Consider the following 10,559-nt stretch of genomic DNA (forward strand, 5'->3'; position numbering starts at 1 on the left):
TAGGTTTAATATGAAGGCCAAACATTAAAAATATGTAAAATATTACTACTGATTAGACATTCTTAGTCACATCCTCCCCAGACGAAAAGCCATTTAATGCAAAACCTCTAATTTGGCATTAATATAAAGCCAAACCGCACATCTCAGAAATCATTCTGGAATGTTGAACCATGGAGCAAAGAAAAAAGCAAAACTCCTAGTAATTAAGAGCTGGGCTTTGAAATCAGGCAGAACTGGATGCTATTCCAAGTTTCAACATATGCTAGCTATGTGACCTTAGGCAATTTATTTGCCTCTCCAAACCTCTTTCCTCTTCTTTCCAATGAGGATTACGAAAGGACCTAGCTCATTACATTGTGTAAAATGAGAGAATGCATATAAAAGTGATTAGCTCTGTAGTTATTTCTCAATAAATGTTACAATGTTTGTACTGTTGTTGTTGCTATTGTTATTTGCATTTTGAAATTACCTAGGCAGAAAAATGTTCCTAACTCTGAGGATAAGAATCCCTAGAGTAAATTAAAAGAATCTGACAAGGAGTCATGGATTCTTAAACTCCTGAAATTTAAATTAATAGCCTGAGGTGGCAGCTAGATTTGGATCCTTAAAGTAAAGCAAACCAGTCTCATTTTTCTCCAGGCTCTTCCTCTTAAATTTTCTTCCATTTAAACTGTAAGAAATGCCAAAAGGAAGACAACTGTATCTGTGTCCAAGTTCTTCTGGAAAGGAGGAAGCCTTGAAAGGTGAGATTTTATCCACTTTTCTGAGACTTAGTTTCATGGACTTTGAAAGAGAAGTGGAAGGATGAGCAACTGAGGCTAAGGATGGGGATGGTTTTAGTGACTATAGCAGGGGAGAAGGAGAAAGGAAATTTTAAATCCAGTCATAGGTAGACCAGGGAATAAAGGAAGACTCTACAATGTTACCAGGAAAGAAGATAGAACACCGGAAACAGAGTAGATACCAACAATATCGAGAGCTCACCTGCTGCTATGGACATGACGATAGAAGGAGTTCAGAGGGTCAAGTCTGAAGCTGTGATAACAGAACCCTTGATAACATGATAGCACAGTTATTAAGGATAACTCTGTCTTGGTGAGGAAACTGTTAGAAACAATTCCTTATCTTGTTTGGAGTTTGGCAATAAAGAATATTAGAGAATTATGGGCTTAAATTTTATTTTTCTTCCCCCAAGGGGAAAAATATATTATCACTTAAGAAAATAAAATATGCTTTTGTAGAACTATGCATTGGGCCAATCTCTGAAAGTTTTAATATCTTTCTTACTAACATGGAATTTAAGCTTTTCAGTGTCCAAACTTCCCCCAGGTAAAACCAAATAGAAGCTACTTGAGTCAACCAGGACTCTAGAATAACAGAGACCACAGAGTACAAAGGTGGTTTCCAAGGGCTGGGAAGTAAGGGAAATTGAGAGAGGTTGGTAAAAGGAGACAAAGTTTTAGCTATGAAAGGAATGCAGATTTCATGTAAAACATGTTTACTATAGTTGATAACACTGCATTGTAGTTAAATGAGTAGAACTTAAATGTTCTCATCAAAATAAAAAGATAAAAATATGTGAGGTGATGATAAATGTATTATTAATGTAATAAACAGAAACCTCATTTAAAATGAAGTTTGGAGGTCCGACGAGGGAGCTCTCCTGCCCTATACTGAAAGTTGGTCCATGGAGCCCAAGGGGAAGAGCGCAGTTTATAACAGCTTTCCTGACTTCCTCTTCCCTGAAAGCTTCCTCTCCTTTGTTTCTCGGCACTTGTGCCTGGTTTGCCATTAGACCACATGTCCTAAATTGAAATTTGATGTTGCTCCCAAATAAACCCAATTTTCCAGAGAAATATATCTGGCTATTTGTTTAAGGTCATCATTAACCAGAAAAAGGGTGGAGTGTATATATGCGTATCAAATAAAAAAAAATTATCACAATTTTCGATGTACCAAAAAGTATCCCAAGGCCTAAAAGACTCAGTGTGCTTTAGCACAATGCCTAACAAACTAGAAGATAGTTACTACTGTTTTAAAAAAGTAAAACAACAAGTAATAGCAGTTTTAAAGGTGTTAGCAAAACAAAACAAAATAATCTTAATCCAGACTCATTTCTTCAGGACAGAAAAGAAGGAGGAGGAGGAGGGGGTGGAGGGCCATTCATAATAAGCACAGTGCTTATTAACAAAATGGGTGAAGAGAGCCCTATATTTGGAAGAGAGTACTCTGTGACTTGAGGCTAAAATTTGTGATAGAATCATTTTTCTCTTGCAATTTTCCAATATTTCTTGGATTTATTCACACTCTCCATGATAAGGCTATAGCTTTCTTTGAGGTATTTTAATGCTTCCAATCATGGTCTCATAAAATCAGACACCTTAAAAGGCAAGGGCAGCACACATTATTAACAATTACATATCCTTTTTTAAAAATCAATAATAATAAAAGGGTAATATGCTAATTAGACCAGACGTCTTTCCGCATGTCATTCCTAATGATGCCAGAGGGAAGCAAGCCCAGGTCCCAGGTGCCAGAGGGAAGCTATTGCCAGCAATCGGGAGAAGGAAGGTCTACTCTTACACAGATTTCATGCAGCAGGCCTCTAGTATAATGCCTTATTCTTAATTAAATAAAACTCCAACCATGTCTTGGTGAAATGCCAACTATTTTGCCAATTAAAATTATTTGTTATATGAACAAATAATTATATTTGTTCTATGAATTCCCTTTAACTATCATGTTGTTGAAATCTAGAGAATAAAAAGTAATTTAGAATAATATAATATCAGAATTATAAAGGGGGATTTTGAGCTCATTTTTCCAATTTTCTATTTCAAAGTGCATAAAATAATTCTTAGAGAAGTGATTTACCTAAAGCTTCAGAACTGTTAAAATGAAAAACTAATGAACTAAATAGAGGTGAACCACAGGTAAATAAGTGTTGTCACAAATTAACAACTAATTTGGTGAGGACTTACTAAAGTCATATTATGTTTCTAGATCACAATTCAATTAAACTAGAAATTAATTGCAAGGTAAGTAGAAAAATCACAAAATGTTTAGAACTTACACAAAATAACTATAGAGAACACATATGCAATAGAAAAAACTAATTGAAAATACTTTGAAGTAAATTAAAATTTTTAAAAAGATAACTTGTAAAATGCAACTAAAGCCTGTTTGAAAAAAATCTTAAAACCTAGAACCAAAATTACCTTACCAAGAAGTTATAAAAAGAATAGAAAATTAAATATCTTCAAAAAGTAGAAGACAATAAAGATAAAAGAAGAAATAAATGTTATCAAAGTGAAGATAAAGAAAAATGGTAGAAAGGAACCAATATCAGAAATGAAAAATTAGGCACCATTATAGTCCCTACAGAATTAAAAAGATAATAAGGAGACACTATGAAAAACTTCATGCCAATACATTTGAAAACTTAAATGAAGTTAATAATTATAATGGACACATAAAAATATGAATCATTTCATATTTATGTAAAAACTTGAATCAGTAATAAAAATTCCACCTAAGACTTATAAAGAAATAACACCTATTTTATACAAATTTTCCAGAGATAAAAAAAAGAGGAAACACTTCCAAAATCAGGATAAACTTGACTATCAAAATTTCATAAGAACAAGACAAAACAATAAAATTGTTGTCAATCTCTCTCTGGAGTATAGATACAAAATTCTAATAAAAATACTAGTAAATTGAGTATAGCCACATAAAGATAGGTAATATTTACAATAACTAAAGGTCATTTAATATATATGAATAGACAGATCGGACAATTTTTGAACAGCTACTTAAAATCAGATCTCCAACAGTCCCAAGAAGTGGCAAGATCACACAAAATGGGGTGAAGAATATGGGCTAATCAGAGGAAAATTGTTTTAGAGCTGTTGAAAAAAAAAATGATCTCTCCAATTCCATCCCATCCTACCTTGGCAGAAGACTGAGATTTATTTTTTTAGAAAGAAATAATAATAACATAGAGGATCTCTGGACTAGGAGAACCAATGAAGTGAAGGTATGCTTTACTGAAAAATGGAAATTTAACATATACATATTCTAGTCAGCTTCCTTCACTTAGCTTCCAAATTTTGGCTGCTGTGCCTTCACTCCTGGAGGCAGGAGATTGCAAGAGTCTCTTCTGGAGAAACTGTTTAGTCAATGAGAAAAAAACAAAATAGCACTGAAATCAGTTCTCCAACATCAACTAAACCAAATTACCCTTTAATGATACTACTGTCAATTAGTTCCACTCACATGCTCAGAGCTTTCAATAAGGTTTATTCCCCTACTCTTAAATATATGAGACACCCAGGACTGTTAAATATCCTGGGGGAATAAACAGAAAGAAAGCAACATGGAAGAAACAGACTATGCAAGAAGAAAATCTCAAAAAAATTATCTTTAATATTCTCAGAGTAACGTGAAAGGATAATAAAACAAGAGCAGGAGATCCAGTACAGATCAGCAGCCAAGTGAATCCTTGGGATGGTGGCAAATGGGAATCCGAAAGTGACAGCTGTGCACAAGGTATGGAGGGCAACTTGTACAGACTAAAGCAACTCAGAATGTTTTGAGAGAGCTCACTATAGAAACTGTTAGCATAACAGATGTGAATTAAAGCACTGATAAATTTAGGTAATTGGCAGAATGTTCAGGGTTGGCCCCTTTAAGATGAATAGAAAAATAAGCAAAACGAATAGGGGAAAATGTCTCATACTCGGGAGTGGGGGAGGGCAAGGAGAACAGGTTGCACAGGTAAGGAAACATGATCACAGTTTACTATGATTCAGCTCTGAACGATGTAATAATAATATAAGTACTAAATTTACCAAAACCAGCTATAATTTTACCATATTGATACCCTAAAATATGTCAGAGTGGCAGTAGGGGAAACCTAATGGTTACCTTCCATACTGGAAAGTCAACACACAATGCGTAAAATGTAAATACCAAAAGAATAAAGCAAAAGAGTGGAAACTGAATGCCTGTAGGGCAGAGGAATCTGGAAAAGGAGGCCAGGGACTGCTATTGGCCTCAACATACCTGATAGAAGAAGCTGCCTTTCAAGCTAAGTCCATGCATATTTGATGAAAATGAGAACGATTTAAAAATAAGGAATGAGTGGGACATTTGCTAAAATGTTAAGGGGGAAGAACATTACCAAGAGAGGGATATCATGGGCCAAGGTAGAGAGCAACAAGCAGAAGCATGTTGCTAAAGCATCAAGTCTGACTTACTGAGAGGTCTACCGATCTCTTTATGTGACTTCCACTTCTTGATCCACCAGGGTGGTGTTGAAAGTAATGAAGTGTCAAGAATACCGATGACATGGGACACACGGTGCTTCCCTTGCATAGCTTGTACCCAAACTGGACTATTCAACCTGGTAAGTTATAGCTCGTGTTTTGAATGAGGCTCAAGGTTTACAAACTATGTATCATCTGAGTTTCAGAGAACCTGGGTGAACATTGCTCTGAACTAAGCAAGAACAAAGCACCCCCAGAACTAAGCAAGTTAGAGTGAGTCCCAAAGACAGAGGAATCCTAATATGTGGCAATGCTGTTCTTGCTAACTCCTGGCAGGCAGCCAGCACACAGCATACTCAGGCTGCGGGAGATAAAGGAGAAGGGAAAGGAGCTCCCCAGAGCTTTGGAACCCTAGTACTATGGCTGGTCACTTGGAAGGAGGTCTCCTAGGATCACAAGGGGACTGAAGTTAAGACAAAGCTGCTGAAGCTAAGATAAAATGGGAGAGGTGGTTTTTTTTCTTTCTTCTGGATCTTGAGCCCATATTAAGGAAAGGTAAACAACAATCATTAAGGCAAAAGGAAAAAATTTGGTTTATAAAATGGGGATTGCAATAAAACATTAAAGGATGCAAATTAAATAGTAAGCACTAGGGGGGAAAAACAGAACGTTATAATAAAGAAAAATTTTAAATGTTTTGTAAGCACTATAGCTATTTCAGGGGACAAACATCAAGGAAAAATTGTGTACACTTATAATAATAACGGGAATTAGAGACAATGGAAAAGGAAATAACACAGACACTAAACAATTACTTGCAGCTGTCTTAACAAATATTAAAGACTAGAGGTTTGTTCCTTTTGGGGATTAGATTTCTTTCAACTGAATGCATGAGAGTTCGGAAGTGGGTAGATAATAGTGGTATTGCTGATAAAGATAGAGTATGAATTCAGACAAGAAGCATCGGAGGAAAATAAGAAACAAGAGAGTCATTTTTGAATTTGTGTTACTGTCATAAAAAGCAAGGGGTTTAGATAGTGACTACACTACATTATCTGCATGGAATTATCGTCTGCTTTGAGAAAAGCAACAACTAAATAGGCACTTTAATGTTGGGGGGGAAAGAATGTTTAGAAAAGATGTAATAAAAAAGGAAATAGCTTATGTATTGTGCCTTTTGATATATGAAATAAACTATTAGGTTAGAATCTACTCCCAAGTTCTTATCTGGAAATGGTAAAAACATACAGGTATAATTGCAACTAAGCAAAGATAAAGAAGATATTCCTGGCCTCACCCAATAGTTCTATGGTTCAGTTTGATTTATTTAAAATTTATCTGATTTAATCATCTCTAAGGGATCATTTTATCCACAGTTGAATACTAGAAGTAAAATTAAGCCATTTCGGGAAGCTTTGTTGAACATCCTCTTCCATTTCTCACTGTTAGCTGTGATCTCTAAATTTCTTTTCTTTAACAACAGCAATTTAAAAAATGTAAGCAAACAAGCATCCAGCCTTGCTTTCTTCAAGAGGATAACTATAGAGAGCATATGTCCTTTTGAAGCTTTGTTTCTAGTCCTTGCATTGATTCATTTTTGGTTTTAATCAGCTTGTCCTCTTTTTACCTTTTCTACCCATCTTTAAATGGGAATAGTCACACAAAAAGTTTAGGAGAATAATGGTGTACATTGTATTGACTTTGCTGTTTTCAGTTAGTAAAGGGAAATATTATTTATTTTTACAAAGTTTGTATTGCTATTATTTTTACTTTAAGTTTTAGAATCATAGCAACCTGACAAAACTACCTGTTGAGAACAAAGTCTTAAAATGTATGGATATAACCATTTACTATTCATTCTTTTTAATTGCAGCTGGAAAATCCTTATATCAGTGAAATGACAATCCCCATTCTCTCTAAAGCACACATATAGACAATTTCCTAATTCAAGCATGCCTAAACATTTGAACAGTAAATTGTTAGGCTTGAAATTTTATTCTTCTAATTCTAATATATAAAAGCCAGGGGCTGTCACAACTGAGACAACCTGATGGACAACCAAACAGCAGGCTGTGTGGGGCGATTAGGCATGGAGGGCCAGTTAGGGATGATCAGGCCGGCAGGCAGGTGAGCAGTTAGGAGCCAGAAGTCTCAGATTGTGGAAGGGATGTCTGTTTAGGCCCCAGGATTGGGCCTAAACCGGCAATCAGATATCCCCCAAGGGGTCCTGTTGGATTGGAGAGGGTGCAGGCTGGGCTGAGGGGGACCCCCCCCCCCAAATACACAAATTTCATGCACCGTTTTTCTAGTGAATATATAAAACACAACATTCTATTAAAATATTTATTACTGGAAAATTCAATCTAGAAAAATGATAAGAATTGCTATAAATAGAAATATACAAATTAACTAAATTCAGATATAGAACTGAATACATACTGAAAATTAAATAGGCATTTTTCATCAATGGAGAAAAGTAGGATTACCTATAAATGAGGTTAAAATAACTGGGACGCTGTTTGAAAAAATAATAGTTAAATCCCTCTTTTGCATTTTATACCAAAATAAGTTGTAGCTACATCAAAAATTTAAATATGAAAAAAATGAATCCTTAAATATTTTCAACAAAAGCACAAATAAAATTATTATCTTCTTAGAATAGAGAAGGTCTTCCTGACCAGGACACATTATTAAGAACACATTTAAAAAAATAATAATAAATTTAGCAGTATAATTTTTTTTTTTTAATTTCCAGTCCTAGCCAGTTTGGCTCAGTGGATAGAATGTCATCCTACAGAATGAAGGGTCCTGAGTTCAGTTCCAGCCAAGGGCACCTACCTCAGTTGCAGGTTCCTCCCCAGCCTGGGGCCAGGTCAGGGTGCATGCAGGAGGCAACCAATCAATGTGTTTCTCTCACATCAATATTTCTCTCTTTCTTGCCCTCTCTCTTCCACTCTCTCTAAAAATCAATGAAAAAATATCCTAGGGTGAGGATTAAAAAAAAATTATTTCTGTATGACAAAAATAAACTACAGAGAGTGGCAAAATAGGAAACATTAATACATATTGTATAAAATACATTTCTTCAACTTAGTGTTAAATATAAGTTTTATAATTTACAAAGAACTTGTAGAAATCAATAATTATTTGTTTTTAAAAGTAACTTAATAGAAATATGAGCAAAGGATGATACTCAGAAGATATGCCAATAAACAATAATCATATGAAAAGAGTCTAAAAATTGTTCAAAACTAAAAGTGTAAATTCATACAAATAGAAGATGCCATTTTTACCCATTGGAATAGCAATGAAAGGTAGGCAAGTTAGATAGATGATGATAGATAGATAGATGATAGATAGATGGATAGATAGATAGATAGATGATAGATAGATAGACAGATGATAGGTAGATAGATAAATGATATGTTCATGTAAAAAAAGCATATATATTGTAAATGTAGAATCAAATATATACATATATTCATGTATACTATTGGTATATGTATAATAATTATATCTGAAAAGGTAGGCAAGACTTAACTTGATTATCTTTGGAAAGTGATCACAATGTGGGAAAGGGTGGCTTTTATTTTTTAATAGACTTTATTTTTAGGTTCACAGAAAATTTAAGTGGAAAGTACAGAGAATCCCAGATGCCCCTTGCCCCCACACATGTACAGCCCTCCCCCCATTATCAATATATCACACCAGCCAATGCTACAGCTGATGCAACCTTAATGACAGATCATTATCACCCCCAGTCTATAGTCGACATTAAGGCGCACTCTTGTTTTGACAAATGAACAATGGCATGTATTCCCAATTCATACCGAATAATTTTATTGTCCTAAAATTCATCTCTGCTCTACCTGTTCAACTCTTCCTCTCTCCTAACCACTTCTCTTTTATCTCCAGAGCTTTGCCTTTTCCAGAATATCACATAATTGGAATCTTATAGAATATAGCCTTTTCAGATTCCTCCACCACATCTTTTCATGACTTGATAGCTCATTTATTTTTAGCACAAAGTAGTATTTATTTCATTGTCTGATGTACCACAGTGTACTTATCCATTCATCTTCTAAAGCAGGTGTTGTCAACTGCTGGTCCACAGACCACTGGTAGTCTATGAGGTCCGAAATGTTAGCAACCACTATACTAAAGAACATCTTGGTTGCTACCAAGTTTTGGCTATCTATCTATCTATCTATCTATCTATAGAAGTGTAAGCAATCTTTATGATTCCACAACCAACTGTTAGCTATTATGCGCACTGACCACCAGGGGGCAGATACTCAATGCAGGAGCTGCCCCTTGGTGGTCAGTGTGCTCCCGCAGCCGGCCAACCTTGTGTGGTCCCTCCCCCTGGCCAGCCAGCCCTGATAGGCCCTGATCACTGGCCAGGCTGAGTGACCCCACCCGTGCACCAATTTGTGCACTGGAACTCTAGATATGAATAATGCTCCTATGCATATATCCATGCAGGTTTTTGTTTGGACATAAGTTTCATGTCATCTGAGTAAAAGTCATGATTGTTGGATCATATAAGAGTATGTTCAGTTTTGTCAGAAACTACCAAACTTTGTTCAAACTGGCTGTACCATTTTGCATTCTTACACATATGAAAGAGTTTCTGTTGCTCCACATTTTATCAGCATTTAGTATTGTATCTTGGATTTTGGTCTTTCTAATTGGTAGGTAGTTAGGCTTTTACTTTTTAAGTCTCACCTTTTGATGTTATTTGAATCTCTTAATCCTCACAGGAATATTTAAAATACTAACAAGCATCATATGGTATGAGATGATGATCCATTTTTACATTTCAAGGGATGACCATGTTTGTTTTGTTCATTTCATCATTGTAGGAAATTTGAGAAGGAATGAAGAGAATCAGAAAACAGCTCTCCCTCTTAGAGCTTACCAAGCCACTGGTTCCAGTCCAAGATAAGAACAGAAAAGGAAATTAACACTTCTGGACACTTATTATTTTCTCAACAATTACCTTTCTTGCTGGTATCTCAGTTAAATAAATCTAGAAAATGAGATTCTTTTTGACTACTAGTATATTAAAAACTCTGAGAAGTGCTACAGCACATAAGACTGTTTAATTTCACTTGACACTGTTTTCCACAATTATTTGATCATAGAGAGTATTTATTTATACATAACCCCTAATAACATTAGGCAGAACACACTTGGGAAAATATTGATCCAGTTCCTTTAACATATATTATCTCATTTGACCTTATTCAAAATTGTAGGGAAAATATCTTATTCCTTTATCTTAAA

The 10,559-nt window shown here is 35.1% G+C and overlaps 1 long non-coding RNA gene across 2 annotated transcripts; it reads left to right on the forward strand.

Annotated features, from left to right (window-relative positions):
• Nucleotides 1-619: 619 nt before the first annotated feature.
• LOC123652180 lies at nucleotides 620-10,292 on the forward strand. Of its 2 annotated transcripts, none has more exons than XR_006741338.1 (3): nucleotides 620-743; nucleotides 5,312-5,410; nucleotides 10,136-10,292. It is a non-coding gene; the product is annotated as an uncharacterized LOC123652180 (long non-coding RNA). The 2 variants fall into 2 exon arrangements; XR_006741337.1 differs by lacking the exon at nucleotides 620-743 and adding an exon at nucleotides 4,446-4,551.
• Nucleotides 10,293-10,559: the final 267 nt, after the last annotated feature.

Source organism: Pipistrellus kuhlii, unplaced genomic scaffold, assembly GCF_014108245.1.
Source record: "Pipistrellus kuhlii isolate mPipKuh1 unplaced genomic scaffold, mPipKuh1.p scaffold_m20_p_12, whole genome shotgun sequence".
NCBI lineage: Eukaryota > Metazoa > Chordata > Mammalia > Chiroptera > Vespertilionidae > Pipistrellus > Pipistrellus kuhlii.